The sequence below is a fragment of the Bufo gargarizans genome, chromosome 1, assembly GCF_014858855.1.
Source record: "Bufo gargarizans isolate SCDJY-AF-19 chromosome 1, ASM1485885v1, whole genome shotgun sequence".
Taxonomy (NCBI): domain Eukaryota; kingdom Metazoa; phylum Chordata; class Amphibia; order Anura; family Bufonidae; genus Bufo; species Bufo gargarizans.
Genome location: NC_058080.1, coordinates 314,398,231 through 314,416,522, shown reverse-complemented (window position 1 = coordinate 314,416,522; position 18,292 = coordinate 314,398,231).

The following is an 18,292-nucleotide window of genomic DNA, read 5'->3' as shown; positions in this document are numbered from 1 at the left end:
CATTACATGCAGATGTTTGCCAATTCTTTCATTATCTTCTCCTCTATTGGAAATATGACCAACTTTTAAAGTGGTTATCCAGGAATTTGATATGGATGGCCTATACTCAGCTGTTGGAAGAGGCCTTGGGTCTTCGTGAGAGCTGAGGCCTCTTCCTTCTCATTCAAGTGAAAGGGCCTCGGCTGCAAAACCAAGTACAGCTATACAGTGTACTATGCTGTTCTTGGTAAGCTATGAAGAGACCACATTGCTCACTGGAGCTCCTGTGGGCGGAGTGGCCTCTTCTAAAAGCTGATCAGCGGAGGTGCTAGGGGTCAGACTCCATTGAGCTGAGAATAATCCATCAATATCAAATTCCTGGAGAACCCCTTTAAAAACCACAAACCATGCTAGGATACCTTTTGATACATCTTAGGCTACTTTCACACTAGCGTTTGGGGCTCCGCTTGTGAGCTCCGTTTGAAGGCTCTCACAAGCGGCCCCGAACGGATCCGTCCAGCCCTAATGCATTCTGAGTGGATGCGGATCCGCTCAGAATGCATCCTGTCTGGCTCCGTTTGGCCTCCGTTGCGCTCAGCAGGCGGACACCCGCCTGGGGATGGATCCGTTTGAAGTTGACACAATATGGCTCAATTTCAAACGGATCCGTCCCCCATTGACTTTCAGTGTAAAGTCTGGACGGATCCTTCTTTTTTTCAGAAATATAATGCAGATGGATCCGTTCTGTGTCAACTTCAAACGGATCCGTCCCCATTGACTTACATTGTAAGTCTGGCTGGATCCGTTTGGCTCCGCACGTTCTGAACGGATCCCATCGTCTGCATTATAGGAGCGGATCCGTCTGTGCAGACACCAGACAGGATCCGCTCCGAACGCAAGTGTAAAAGTAGCCTTAGCAGGGCACTAACATTGTATAGGACAAGTGTATTTACATAATAAGATTTCCATTAAATATATATGTGGAAAAATACATGTTTTGCCAAGAAAAATAGGAATTGACAGAGGGATCCAGTCTTCGTAGGATGGGATTTTGCAATTGTTTTAGGGTATGTTCACATGAGAGAAATTGTTACAGAAATGTTTGCTACAGAAAATACAATTAGGCTATGATGGGAGTGGCAGATTTTCAACAGCTGGAGAGCCACAGGTTATGGATCAGTAATGTAACTATCACAGTCCTAGGGGATGTGACCGCAATTGGAATCAGATAAGAAGGGGACTTGCCCATATTCTCTTTGCTGGTGCTGCTGTGGATCCAGTTGGATCCAATTGAAATCTATGGTGAAGTAAAGAGCTTCTGGCTCCCTGCCCTCCACTTACTCTCGTAATTTACAGCCTGTTTCCTGCCAAAAGTACAGAAGTTGGGCTCCCAGGTAGTCAGGAGCATCCAGAAGACGTCAGGTGACGCAATGACATCACCACATAGCGCTACCTGTCACTGTTCACAGTGAGCGGGAGGAAGTGGCCACCCATAATGGGAAGTTGGGAACAAGGTTTAAGGTTTAAGTTTAAGGCATTTTTATTGTTGCAAAGGGCATACAGTGGTGGACATTGCTATAAAGTGTCAGACATTACTATACAGTGGCGGACATCACTAGTATAACAGAGCACAGTGGGGGACATTACTATTATAATGTAGGAAATTACTATTATAACAGGGCACGATAGGGGACATCACTAGTATAACAGAGCACAGTGGGGGACATTATTATTATAATGTAGGAAATTACTATTATAACAGGGCACGATAGGGGACATCACTAGTATAACAGAGCACAGTGGGGGACATTACTATTATAATGTAGGAAATTACTATTATAACAGGGCACGATAGGGGACATCACTAGTATAACAGAGCACAGTGGGGGACATTACTATTATAATGTAGGAAATTACTATTATAACAGGGCACGATAGGGGACATCACTAGTATAACAGAGCACAGTGGGGGACATTACTATTATAATGTAGGAAATTACTATTATAACAGGGCACGATAGGGGACATCACTAGTATAACAGAGCACAGTGGGGGACATTACTATTATAATGTAGGAAATTACTATTATAACAGGGCACGATAGGGGACATCACTAGTATAACAGAGCACAGTGGGAGACATTACTATTATAATGGCACACTCTGTGAGATATTACAGTACAGTGGGAGACATTACTATTATAATGGCACACTGTGTGGGATATTACAGTACAGTGGGAGACATTACTATTATAATGGCACACTCTGTGAGATATTACAGTACAGTGGGAGACATTACTATTATAATGGCACACTCTGTGAGATATTACAGTACAGTGGGAGACATTACTATTATAATGGCACACTGTGTGGGATATTACAGTACAGTGGGAGACATTACTATTATAATGGCACACTGTGTGAGATATTACAGTACAGTGGGAGACATTACTATTATAATGGCACACTGTGTAGGATATTACAGTACAGTGGGAGACATTACTATTATAATGGCACACTGTGTGAGATATTACAGTACAGTGGGAGACATTACTATTATAATGGCACACTGTGTGAGATATTACAGTACAGTGGGAGACATTACTATTATAATGGCACACTGTGTGGGATATTAGAGTACAGTGGGAGACATTACTATTATAGTGGCACACTGTGTGAGATATTACAGTACAGTGGGAGACATTACTATTATAATGGCACACTGTGTGGGATATTACAGTACAGTGGGAGACATTACTATTATAATGGCACACTGTGTAGGATATTACAGCACAGTGGGAGACATTACTATTATAATGGCACACTCTGTGAGATATTACAGTACAGTGGGAGACATTACTATTATAATGGCACACTGTGTGGGATATTACAGTACAGTGGGAGACATTACTATTATAATGGCACACTGTGTGGGATGTTACAGTACAGTGGGAGACATTACTATTATAATGGCACACTGTGTGAGATATTACAGTACAGTGGGAGACATTACTATTATAATGGCACACTGTGTGAGATATTACAGTACAGTGGGAGACATTACTATTATAATGGCACACTGTGTGAGATATTACAGTACAGTGGGAGACATTACTATTATAATGGCACACTGTGTGAGATATTACAGTACAGTGGGAGACATTACTATTATAATGGCACACTGTGTGAGATATTACAGTACAGTGGGAGACATTACTATTATAATGGCACACTGTGTGGGATGTTACAGTACAGTGGGAGACATTACTATTATAATGGCACACTGTGTGGGATATTACAGTACAGTGGGAGACATTACTATTATAATGGCACACTGTGTGAGATATTACAGTACAGTGGGAGACATTACTATTATAATGGCACACTGTGTGAGATATTACAGTACAGTGGGAGACATTACTATTATAATGGCACACTGTGTGAGATATTACAGTACAGTGGGAGACATTACTATTATAATGGCACACTGTGTGGGATATTACAGTACAGTGGGAGACATTACTATTATAATGGCACACTGTGTGGGATATTACAGTACAGTGGGAGACATTACTATTATAATGGCACACTGTGTGAGATATTACAGTACAGTGGGAGACATTACTATTATAATGGCACACTGTGTGGGATATTACAGTACAGTGGGAGACATTACTATTATAATGGCACACTGTGTGAGATATTACAGTACAGTGGGAGACATTACTATTATAATGGCACACTGTGTGAGGATATTACAGTACAGTGGGAGACATTACTATTATAATGGCACACTGTGTGAGATATTACAGTACAGTGGGAGACATTACTATTATAATGGCACACTGTGTGGGATATTACAGTACAGTGGGAGACATTACTATTATAATGGCACACTGTGTGAGATATTACAGTACAGTGGGAGACATTACTATTATAATGGCACACTGTGTGGGATATTACAGTACAGTGGGAGACATTACTATTATAATGGCACACTGTGTGGGATATTACAGTACAGTGGGAGACATTACTATTATAATGGCACACTGTGTGGGATATTACAGTACAGTGGGAGACATTACTATTATAATGGCACACTGTGTGAGGATATTACAGTACAGTGGGAGACATTACTATTATAATGGCACACTGTGTGGGATATTACAGTACAGTGGGAGACATTACTATTATAATGGCACACTGTGTGAGATATTACAGTACAGTGGGAGACATTACTATTATAATGGCACACTGTGTGGGATATTACAGTACAGTGGGAGACATTACTATTATAATGGCACACTGTGTAGGATATTACAGTACAGTGGGAGACATTACTATTATAATGGCACACTGTGTGGATATTACAGTACAGTGGGAGACATTACTATTATAATGGCACACTGTGTAGGATATTACAGTACAGTGGGAGACATTACTATTATAATGGCACACTGTGTGGGATATTACAGTACAGTGGGAGACATTACTATTATAGTGGCACACTGTGTGGGATATTACAGTACAGTGGGAGACATTACTATTATAGTGGCACACTGTGTGGGATATTACAGTACAGTGGGAGACATTACTATTATAATGGCACACTGTGTGGATATTACAGTACAGTGGGAGACATTACTATTATAATGGCACACTGTGTGAGATATTACAGTACAGTGGGAGACATTACTATTATAATGGCACACTGTGTAGGATATTACAGTACAGTGGGAGACATTACTATTATAATGGCACACTGTGTGAGGATATTACAGTACAGTGGGAGACATTACTATTATAATGGCACACTGTGTGAGATATTACAGTACAGTGGGAGACATTACTATTATAATGGCACACTGTGTGAGGATATTACAGTACAGTGGGAGACATTACTATTATAATGGCACACTGTGTGGGATATTACAGTACAGTGGGAGACATTACTATTATAATGGCACACTGTGTGGGATATTACAGTACAGTGGGAGACATTACTATTATAATGGCACACTGTGTGGCATATTACAGTACAGTGGGAGACATTACTATTATAATGGCACACTCTGTGAGATATTACAGTACAGTGGGAGACATTACTATTATAATGGCACACTCTGTGAGATATTACAGTACAGTGGGAGACATTACTATTATAATGGCACACTGTGTGGGATATTACAGTACAGTGGGAGACATTACTATTATAATGGCACACTGTGTGAGATATTACAGTACAGTGGGAGACATTACTATTATAATGGCACACTGTGTAGGATATTACAGTACAGTGGGAGACATTACTATTATAATGGCACACTGTGTGGGATATTACAGTACAGTGGGAGACATTACTATTATAATGGCACACTGTGTAGGATATTACAGTACAGTGGGAGACATTACTATTATAATGGCACACTGTGTGGGATATTACAGTACAGTGGGAGACATTACTATTATAATGGCACACTGTGTGGGATATTACAGTACAGTGGGAGACATTAAATTATACTATTATAATGGCACACGGTGTGGGATATTACAGTACAGTGGGAGACATTACTATTATAATGGCACACTGTGTGGGATATTACAGTACAGTGGGAGACATTACTATTATAATGGCACACTGTGTGGGATATTACAGTACAGTGGGAGACATTACTATTATAATGGCACACTGTGTGGGATATTACAGTACAGTGGGAGACATTACTATTATAATGGCACACTGTGTGGGATATTACAGTACAGTGGGAGACATTACTATTATAATGGCACACTGTGTGGGATATTACAGTACAGTGGGAGACATTACTATTATAATGGCACACTGTGTGAGATATTACAGTACAGTGGGAGACATTACTATTATAATGGCACACTGTGTGAGATATTACAGTACAGTGGGAGACATTACTATTATAATGGCACACTGTGTGGGATATTACAGTACAGTGGGAGACATTACTATTATAATGGCACACTGTGTGGGATATTACAGTACAGTGGGAGACATTACTATTATAGTGGCACACTGTGTGAGATATTACAGTACAGTGGGAGACATTATTATTATAATGGCACACTGTGTGGGATATTACAGTACAGTGGGAGACATTACTATTATAGTGGCACACTGTGTGAGATATTACAGTACAGTGGGAGACATTACTATTATAATGGCACACTGTGTGAGATATTACAGTACAGTAGGAGACATTACTATTATAATGGCACACTGTGTGGGATATTACAGTACAGTGGGAGACATTACTATTATAATGGCACACTGTGTGAGATATTACAGTACAGTGGGAGACATTACTATTATAATGGCACACTGTGTGGGATATTACAGTACAGTGGGAGACATTACTATTAGAATGGCACACTGTGTGGGATATTACAGTACAGTGGGAGACATTACTATTAGAATGGCACACTGTGTGGGATATTACAGTACAGTGGGAGACATTACTATTATAATGTAGGAAATTACTATTATAACAGGGCACGATAGGGGACATCACTAGTATAACAGAGCACAGTGGGGGATATTACTATTATAATGTAGGAAATTACTATTATAACAGGGCACGATAGGGGACATCACTAGTATAACAGAGCACAGTGGGGGATATTACTATTATAATGTAGAAAATTACTATTATAACAGGGCACGATAGGGGACATCACTAGTATAACAGAGCACAGTGGGGGACATTACTATTATAATGTAGGAAATTACTATTATAACAGGGCACGATAGGGGACATCACTAGTATAACAGAGCACAGTGGGGGATATTACTATTATAATGTAGGAAATTACTATTATAACAGGGCACGATAGGGGACATCACTAGTATAACAGAGCACAGTGGGGGACATTACTATTATAATGTAGGAAATTACTATTATAACAGGGCACGATAGGGGACATCACTAGTATAACAGAGCACAGTGGGGGACATTACTATTATAATGTAGGAAATTACTATTATAACAGGGCACGATAGGGGACATCACTAGTATAACAGAGCACAGTGGGGGATATTACTATTATAATGGCACACTGTGAGTGGGAGACATTACTATTATAATGGCACACTGTGTAGGATATTACAGTACAGTGGGAGACATTACTATTATAATGGCACACTGTGGGGGATATTACAGTACAGTGGGAGACATTACTATTATAATGGCACACTGTGTAGGATATTACAGTACAGTGGGAGACATTACTATTATAATGGCACACTGTGTGGGATATTACAGTACAGTGGGAGACATTACTATTATAATGGCACACTGTGTAGGATATTACAGTACAGTGGGAGACATTACTATTAGAATGGCACACTGTGTGAGATATTACAGTACAGTGGGAGACATTACTATTATAATGGCACACTGTGTGGGATATTACAGTACAGTGGGAGACATTACTATTATAATGGCACACTGTGTGGGATATTACAGTACAGTGGGAGACATTACTATTATAATGGCACACTGTGTGGGATATTACAGTACAGTGGGAGACATTACTATTATAATGGCACACTGTGTGAGATATTACAGTACAGTGGGAGACATTACTATTATAATGGCACACTGTGTGGGATATTACAGTACAGTGGGAGACATTACTATTATAATGGCACACTGTGTGGGATATTACAGTACAGTGGGAGACATTACTATTATAATGGCACACTGTGTGGGATATTACAGTACAGTGGGAGACATTACTATTATAATGGCACACTGTGTGGGATATTACAGTACAGTGGGAGACATTACTATTATAATGGCACACTGTGTGGGCTATTACAGTACAGTGGGAGACATTACTATTATAATGGCACACTGTGTGGGATATTACAGTACAGTGGGAGACATTACTATTATAATGGCACACTGTGAGATATTACAGTACAGTGGGAGACATTACTATTATAATGGCACACTGTGTGGATATTACAGTACAGTGGGAGACATTACTATTATAATGGCACACTGTGTGGGATATTACAGTACAGTGGGAGACATTACTATTATAATGGCACACTGTGTGGGATATTACAGTACAGTGGGAGACATTACTATTATAGTGGCACACTGTGTGGGATATTACAGTACAGTGGGAGACATTACTATTATAATGGCACACTGTGAGGATATTACAGTACAGTGGGAGACATTACTATTATAATGGCACACTGTGAGATATTACAGTACAGTGGGAGACATTACTATTATAATGGCACACTGTGTGGGATATTACAGTACAGTGGGAGACATTACTATTATAGTGGCACACTGTGTGGGATATTACAGTACAGTGGGAGACATTACTATTATAATGGCACACTGTGTGGGATATTACAGTACAGTGGGAGACATTACTATTATAATGGCACACTGTGTAGGATATTACAGTACAGTGGGAGACATTACTATTATAATGGCACACTGTGTGGGATATTACAGTACAGTGGGAGACATTACTATTATAATGGCACACTGTGTAGATATTACAGTACAGTGGGAGACATTACTATTATAATGGCACACTGTGTGGGATATTACAGTACAGTGGGAGACATTACTATTATAATGGCACACTGTGTGGGATATTACAGTACAGTGGGAGACATTACTATTATAATGGCACACTGTGTGGGATATTACAGTACAGTGGGAGACATTACTATTATAGTGGCACACTGTGTGGGATATTACAGTACAGTGGGAGACATTACTATTATAATGGCACACTGTGTAGGATATTACAGTACAGTGGGAGACATTACTATTATAATGGCACACTGTGTGGGATATTACAGTACAGTGGGAGACATTACTATTATAATGGCACACTGTGAGATATTACAGTACAGTGGGAGACATTACTATTATAATGGCACACTGTGTGGGATATTACAGTACAGTGGGAGACATTACTATTATAATGGCACACTGTGTGGGATATTACAGTACAGTGGGAGACATTACTATTATAGTGGCACACTGTGTGGGATATTACAGTACAGTGGGAGACATTACTATTATAGTGGCACACTGTGTGGGATATTACAGTACAGTGGGAGACATTACTATTATAATGGCACACTGTGAGATATTACAGTACAGTGGGAGACATTACTATTATAATGGCACACTGTGTGGGATATTACAGTACAGTGGGAGACATTACTATTATAATGGCACACTGTGTGGGATATTACAGTACAGTGGGAGACATTACTATTATAGTTAGGGATGAGCGAACTCGAACTGTATAGTTCGGGTTCGTACCGAATTTTGGGGTGTCCGTGACACGGACCCGAACCCGGACATTTTCGTAAAAGTCCGGGTTCGGGTTCGGTGTTCGTCGCTTTCTTCGCGCTTTTGTGACGCTTTCTTGGCGCTTTTTGAAAGGCTGCAAAGCAGCCAATCAACAAGCGTCATACTACTTGCCCCAAGAGGCCATCACAGCCATGCCTACTATTGGCATGGCTGTGATTGGCCAGAGCACCATGTGACCCAGCCTCTATTTAAGCTGGAGTCACATAGCGCCGCCCGTCACTCTGCTCTGATTAGCGTAGGGAGAGGTTGCGGCTGCGACAGTAGGGCGAGATTAGGCAGATTAACTCCTCCAAAGGACTTGATTAACTGATCGATCTGCAGCTGTGGATCATTGAGCTGCTGATCCTCAATTGCTCACTGTTTTTAGGCTGCACAGACCGTTTGTCAGTCTCATTTTTCTGGGGTGATCGGCGGCCATTTTGTGTCTTGTGGTGCGCCAGCACAAGCTGCGACCAAGTGCATTTAACCCTCAATGGTGTGGTTGTTTTTTGGCTAAAGCCTACATCAGGGTGAAGCTGTCACACCAAGTGCATTTAACCAGCAATAGTCTGTTCATTTTTTGGCCATATACAAAATCAGGGGCAAGCTGCGCCTGTCACCAAGTGCATTTAACCCTCAATGGTGTGGTTGTTTTTTGGCTAAAGCCTACATCAGGGTGAAGCTGTCACACCAAGTGCATTTAACCAGCAATAGTCTGTTCATTTTTTGGCCATATACAAAATCAGGGGCAAGCTGCGCCTGTCACCAAGTGCATTTAACCCTCAATGGTGTGGTTGTTTTTTGGCTAAAGCCTACATCAGGGTGAAGCTGTCACACCAAGTGCATTTAACCAGCAATAGTCTGTTCATTTTTTGGCCATATACAAAATCAGGGGCAAGCTGCGCCTGTCACCAAGTGCATTTAACCCTCAATGGTGTGGTTGTTTTTTGGCTAAAGCCTACATCAGGGTGAAGCTGTCACACCAAGTGCATTTAACCAGCAATAGTCTGTTCATTTTTTGGCCATATCCCAGTCTAATTCTGTCACTAAATCCATACCGGTCACCCAGCGCCTAAATACTAGGCCTCAAATTTATATCCAGCTAAATCTGTCCCTAGTGCTGTAGCTGGGCGAGTTATTTAGTGTCCGTTCAAGCACATTTCTTGTTCTGGGTTGAAATACAATTCCCAATTTAGCAATTTCATAATTTAGTGGTTCCTGCTATATCAGAGCTATTTGAAATCTATCCCAAAAAGGGTATATAATATTGAAGGTGCACATTGGGTCATTCAGAATAACTTCACACACACCCGCTACTGTGTATTTCCAAGTCTAATTCTGTCACTAAACCCATACCTGTCACCCAGCGCCTAAATACTAGGCCTCAAATTTAAATCCCTCTAAATCTCTCGTTACCCACCGCTGTACTGTTGTTGCTGGGCAAGATATTTAGTGTCCGTCAAAGCACATTTTTTGTTCTGGGTTGAAGTACAATTCCCAATTTAGCAATTTCATAATTTAGTGGTTTCTGCTATATCAGAGCTATTTGAAATCTATCCCTAAAAGGGTATATAATATTGAAGGTGCACATAGGGTCATTCAGAATAACTTCACACACACCGCTTCTGTGCATTTCCAAGTCTAATTCTGTCACTAAATCCATACCGGTGACCCAGCGCCTAAATACTAGGCCTCAAATTTAAATCCCTCTAAATCTCTCGTTACCCACCACTGTACTGTTGTTGCTGGGCAAGATATTTAGTGTCCGTCAAAGCACATTTTTTGTTCTGGGTTGAAGTACAATTCCCAATTTAGCAATTTCATAATTTAGTGGTTTCTGCTATATCAGAGCTATTTGAAATCTATCCCTAAAAGGGTATATAATATTGAAGGTGCACATAGGGTCATTCAGAATAACTTCACACACACGCTTCTGTGCATTTCCAAGTCTAATTCTGTCACTAAATCCATACCGGTGACCCAGCGCCTAAATACTAGGCCTCAAATTTAAATCCCTCTAAATCTCTCGTTACCCACCGCTGTACTGTTGTTGCTGGGCAAGATATTTAGTGTCCGTCAAAGCACATTTTTTGTTCTGGGTTGAAGTACAATTCCCAATTTAGCAATTTCATAATTTAGTGGTTTCTGCTATATCAGAGCTATTTGAAATCTATCCCTAAAAGGGTATATAATATTGAAGGTGCACATAGGGTCATTCAGAATAACTTCACACACACGCTTCTGTGCATTTCCAAGTCTAATTCTGTCACTAAATCCATACCGGTGACCCAGCGCCTAAATACTAGGCCTCAAATTTAAATCCCTCTAAATCTCTCGTTACCCACCGCTGTACTGTTGTTGCTGGGCAAGATATTTAGTGTCCGTCAAAGCACATTTTTTGTTCTGGGTTGAAGTACAATTCCCAATTTAGCAATTTCATAATTTAGTGGTTCCTGCTATATCAGAGCTATTTGAAATCTATCCCAAAAAGGGTATATAATATTGAAGGTGCACATTGGGTCATTCAGAATAACTTCACACACACCCGCTACTGTGTATTTCCAAGTCTAATTCTGTCACTAAACCCATACCTGTCACCCAGCGCCTAAATACTAGGCCTCAAATTTAAATCCCTCTAAATCTCTCGTTACCCACCGCTGTACTGTTGTTGCTGGGCAAGATATTTAGTGTCCGTCAAAGCACATTTTTTGTTCTGGGTTGAAGTACAATTCCCAATTTAGCAATTTCATAATTTAGTGGTTTCTGCTATATCAGAGCTATTTGAAATCTATCCCTAAAAGGGTATATAATATTGAAGGTGCACATAGGGTCATTCAGAATAACTTCACACACACGCTTCTGTGCATTTCCAAGTCTAATTCTGTCACTAAATCCATACCGGTGACCCAGCGCCTAAATACTAGGCCTCAAATTTAAATCCCTCTAAATCTCTCGTTACCCACCGCTGTACTGTTGTTGCTGGGCAAGATATTTAGTGTCCGTCAAAGCACATTTTTTGTTCTGGGTTGAAGTACAATTCCCAATTTAGCAATTTCATAATTTAGTGGTTTCTGCTATATCAGAGCTATTTGAAATCTATCCCTAAAAGGGTATATAATATTGAAGGTGCACATAGGGTCATTCAGAATAACTTCACACACACGCTTCTGTGCATTTCCAAGTCTAATTCTGTCACTAAATCCATACCGGTGACCCAGCGCCTAAATACTAGGCCTCAAATTTAAATCCCTCTAAATCTCTCGTTACCCACCACTGTACTGTTGTTGCTGGGCAAGATATTTAGTGTCCGTCAAAGCACATTTTTTGTTCTGGGTTGAAGTACAATTCCCAATTTAGCAATTTCATAATTTAGTGGTTCCTGCTATATCAGAGCTATTTGAAATCTATCCCAAAAGGGTATATAATATTGAAGGTGCACATTGGGTCATTCAGAATAACTTCACACACACCCGCTACTGTGTATTTCCAAGTCTAATTCTGTCACTAAACCCATACCTGTCACCCAGCGCCTAAATACTAGGCCTCAAATTTAAATCCCTCTAAATCTCTCGTTACCCACCGCTGTACTGTTGTTGCTGGGCAAGATATTTAGTGTCCGTCAAAGCACATTTTTTGTTCTGGGTTGAAGTACAATTCCCAATTTAGCAATTTCATAATTTAGTGGTTTCTGCTATATCAGAGCTATTTGAAATCTATCCCTAAAAGGGTATATAATATTGAAGGTGCACATAGGGTCATTCAGAATAACTTCACACACACGCTTCTGTGCATTTCCAAGTCTAATTCTGTCACTAAATCCATACCGGTGACCCAGCGCCTAAATACTAGGCCTCAAATTTAAATCCCTCTAAATCTCTCGTTACCCACCGCTGTACTGTTGTTGCTGGGCAAGATATTTAGTGTCCGTCAAAGCACATTTTTTGTTCTGGGTTGAAGTACAATTCCCAATTTAGCAATTTCATAATTTAGTGGTTCCTGCTATATCAGAGCTATTTGAAATCTATCCCAAAAAGGGTATATAATATTGAAGGTGCACATTGGGTCATTCAGAATAACTTCACACACACCCGCTACTGTGTATTTCCAAGTCTAATTCTGTCACTAAACCCATACCTGTCACCCAGCGCCTAAATACTAGGCCTCAAATTTAAATCCCTCTAAATCTCTCGTTACCGCTGTACTGTTGTAGCTGGGAAAGTTATTTAGTGCCCGTCAAAGCACATTTTTTGTTCTGGGTTGAAGTACAATTCCCAATTTAGCAATTTCATAATTTAGTGGTTCCTGCTATATCAGAGCTATTTGAAATCTATCCCAAAAAGGGTATATAATATTCAAGGTGCACATTGGGTCATTCAGAATAACTTCACACACACGCTTCTGTGCATTTCCAAGTCTAATTCTGTCACTAAATCCATACCGGTCACCCAGCGCCTAAATACTAGGCCTCAAATTTATATCCCGCTGAATTTGAATACAATACATTGGGCCAAATAATATATTTGTTGTTGTGGTGAACCATAACAATGAGAAAAACATCTAGTAAGGGACGCGGACGTGGACATGGTCGTGGTGGTGTTAGTGGACCCTCTGGTGCTGGGAGAGGACGTGGCCGTTCTGCCACATCCACACGTCCTAGTGTACCAACTACCTCAGGTCCCAGTAGCCGCCAGAATTTACAGCGATATATGGTGGGGCCCAATGCCGTTCTAAGGATGGTAAGGCCTGAGCAGGTACAGGCATTAGTCAATTGGGTGGCCGACAGTGGATCCAGCACGTTCACATTATCTCCCACCCAGTCTTCTGCAGAAAGCGCACAGATGGCGCCTGAAAACCAACCCCATCAGTCTGTCACATCACCCCCATGCATACCAGGGAAACTGTCTCAGCCTCAAGTTATGCAGCAGTCTCTTATGCTGTTTGAAGACTCCGCTGGCAGGGTTTCCCAAGGGCATCCACCTAGCCCTTCCCCAGCGGTGAAAGACATAGAATGCACTGACGCACAACCACTTATGTTTCCTGATGATGAGGACATGGGAATACCACCTCAGCATGTCTCTGATGATGACGAAACACAGGTGCCAACTGCTGCGTCTTTCTGCAGTGTGCAGACTGAACAGGAGGTCAGGGATCAAGACTGGGTGGAAGACGATGCAGGGGACGATGAGGTCCTAGACCCCACATGGAATGAAGGTCGTGCCACTGACTTTCACAGTTCGGAGGAAGAGGCAGTGGTGAGACCGAGCCAACAGCGTAGCAAAAGAGGGAGCAGTGGGCAAAAGCAGAACACCCGCCGCCAAGAGACTCCGCCTGCTACTGACCGCCGCCATCTGGGACCGAGCACCCCAAAGGCAGCTTCAAGGAGTTCCCTGGCATGGCACTTCTTCAAACAATGTGCTGACGACAAGACCCGAGTGGTTTGCACGCTGTGCCATCAGAGCCTGAAGCGAGGCATTAACGTTCTGAACCTGAGCACAACCTGCATGACCAGGCACCTGCATGCAAAGCATGAACTGCAGTGGAGTAAACACCTTAAAACCAAGGAAGTCACTCAGGCTCCCCCTGCTACCTCTTCTGCTGCTGCCGCCTCGGCCTATTCTGCTGCTGCCGCCTCGGCCTCTTCCTCCGCCTCTGGAGGAACGTTGGCACCTGCCGCCCAGCAAACAGGGGATGTACCACCAACACCACCACCACCACCTCCGTCACCAAGCGTCTCAACCATGTCACACGCCAGCGTTCAGCTCTCCATCTCACAAACATTTGATAGAAAGCGTAAATTCCCACCTAGCCACCCTCGATCCCTGGCCCTGAATGCCAGCATTTCTAAACTACTGGCCTATGAAATGCTGTCATTTAGGCTGGTGGACACAGACAGCTTCAAACAGCTCATGTCGCTTGCTGTCCCACAGTATGTTGTTCCCAGCCGGCACTACTTCTCCAAGAGAGCCGTGCCTTCCCTGCACAACCAAGTATCCGATAAAATCAAGTGTGCACTGCGCAACGCCATCTGTAGCAAGGTCCACCTAACCACAGATACGTGGACCAGTAAGCACGGCCAGGGACGCTATATCTCCCTAACTGCACACTGGGTAAATGTAGTGGCAGCTGGGCCCCAGGCGGAGAGCTGTTTGGCGCACGTCCTGCCGCCGCCAAGGATCGCAGGGCAACATTCTTTGCCTCCTGTTGCCACCTCCTCCTTCTCGGCTTCCTCCTCCTCTTCTTCCACCTGCTCATCCAGTCAGCCACACACCTTCACCACCAACTTCAGCACAGCCCGGGGTAAACGTCAGCAGGCCATTCTGAAACTCATATGTTTGGGGGACAGGCCCCACACCGCACAGGAGTTGTGGCGGGGTATTGAACAACAGACCGACGAGTGGTTGCTGCCGGTGAGCCTCAAGCCCGGCCTGGTGGTGTGTGATAATGGGCGAAATCTCGTTGCAGCTCTGGGACTAGCCAATTTGACGCACATCCCTTGCTTGGCGCATGTGCTGAATTTGGTGGTGCAGAAGTTCATTCACAACTACCCCGACATGTCAGAGCTGCTGCATAAAGTGCGGGCCGTCTGTTCGCGCTTCCGGCGTTCACATCCTGCCGCTGCTCGCCTGTCTGCGCTACAGCGTAACTTCGGCCTTCCCGCTCACCGCCTCATATGCGACGTGCCCACCAGGTGGAACTCCACCTTGCACATGCTGGACAGACTGTGCGAGCAGCAGCAGGCCATAGTGGAGTTTCAGCTGCAGCACGCACGGGTCAGTCGCACTACAGAACAGCACCACTTCACCACCAATGACTGGGCCTCCATGCGAGACCTGTGTGCCCTGTTGCGCTGTTTCGAGTACTCCACCAACATGGCCAGTGGCGATGACACCGTTATCAGCGTTACAATACCACTTCTATGTCTCCTTGAGAAAACACTTAGGGCGATGATGGAACAGGAGGTGGCCCAGGAGGAGGAGGAGGAGGATGAGGAAGAGGGGTCATTTTTAGCACTTTCAGGCCAGTCTCTTCGAAGTGACTCAGAGGGAGGTTTTTTGCAACAGCAGAGGCCAGGTACAAATGTGGCCAGCCAGGGCCCACTACTGGAGGACGAGGAGGACGAGGATGAGGAGGAGGTGGAGGAGGATGAGGATGAAGCATGGTCACAGCGGGGTGGCACCCAACGCAGCTCGGGTCCATCACTGGTGCGTGGCTGGGGGGAAAGGCAGGACGATGACGATACGCCTCCCACAGAGGACAGCTTGTCCTTACCCCTGGGCAGCCTGGCACACATGAGCGACTACATGCTGCAGTGCCTGCGCAACGACAGCAGAGTTGCCCACATTTTAACCTGTGCGGACTACTGGGTTGCCACCCTGCTGGATCCACGCTACAAAGACAATGTGCCCACCTTACTTCCTGCACTGGAGCGTGATAGGAAGATGCGCGAGTACAAGCGCACGTTGGTAGACGCGCTACTGAGAGCATTCCCAAATGTCACAGGGGAACAAGTGGAAGCCCAAGGCCAAGGCAGAGGAGGAGCAAGAGGTCGCCAAGGCAGCTGTGTCACGGCCAGCTCCTCTGAGGGCAGGGTTAGCATGGCAGAGATGTGGAAAACTTTTGTCAACACGCCACAGCTAACTGCACCACCACCTGATACGCAACGTGTTAGCAGGAGGCAACATTTCACTAACATGGTGGAACAGTACGTGTGCACACCCCTCCACGTACTGACTGATGGTTCGGCCCCATTCAACTTCTGGGTCTCTAAATTGTCCACGTGGCCAGAGCTAGCCTTTTATGCCTTGGAGGTGCTGGCCTGCCCGGCAGCCAGCGTTTTGTCTGAACGTGTATTCAGCACGGCAGGGGGCGTCATTACAGACAAACGCAGCCGCCTGTCTACAGCCAATGTGGACAAGCTGACGTTCATAAAAATGAACCAGGCATGGATCCCACAGGACCTGTCCGTCCCTTGTCCAGATTAGACATTAACTACCTCCCCATAACCATATATTATTGGACTCCAGGGCACTTCCTCATTCAATCCTATTTTTATTTTCATTTTACCATTATATTGCGATGCTACCCAAAGTTGAATGAACCTCTCCTCTGCCTGTGTGCTAGGCCTAAATATATGCCAATGGACTGTTGCAGTGGTGGCTGACATGAAGCCTGATTCTCTGCTATGACATGCAGACTAATTCTCTGCTGACATGAAGCCAGATTGTCTGTTACGGGACCTCTCTCCTCTGCCTGGGTGCTGGGCCTAAATTTATGACAATGGACTGTTGCAGTGGTGGCTGACGTGAAGCCTGATTCTCTGCTATGACATGCAGACTGATTCTCTGCTGACATGAAGCCAGATCGTCTGTTACGGGACCTCTCTGCTCTGCCTGTGTGCTAGGCCTAAATATATGCCAATGGACTGTTGCAGTGGTGGGTGACGTGAAGCCTCATTCTCTGCTATGACATGCAGACTGATTCTCTGCTGACATGAAGCCAGATTGTCTGTTACGGGACCTCTCTGCTCTGCCTGTGTGCTAGGCCTAAATATATGCCAATGGACTGTTGCAGTGGTGGGTGACGTGAAGCCTCATTCTCTGCTATGACATGCAGACTGATTCTCTGCTGTCATGAAGCCAGATTGTCTGTTACGGGACCTCTCTGCTCTGCCTGTGTGCTAGGCCTAAATATATGCCAATGGACTGTTGCAGTGGTGGGTGACGTGAAGCCTCATTCTCTGCTATGACATGCAGACTGATTCTCTGCTGACATGAAGCCAGATTGTCTGTTACGGGACCTCTCTGCTCTGCCTGTGTGCTAGGCCTAAATATATGCCAATGGACTGTTGCAGTGGTGGGTGACGTGAAGCCTCATTCTCTGCTATGACATGCAGACTGATTCTCTGCTGTCATGAAGCCAGATTGTCTGTTACGGGACCTCTCTGCT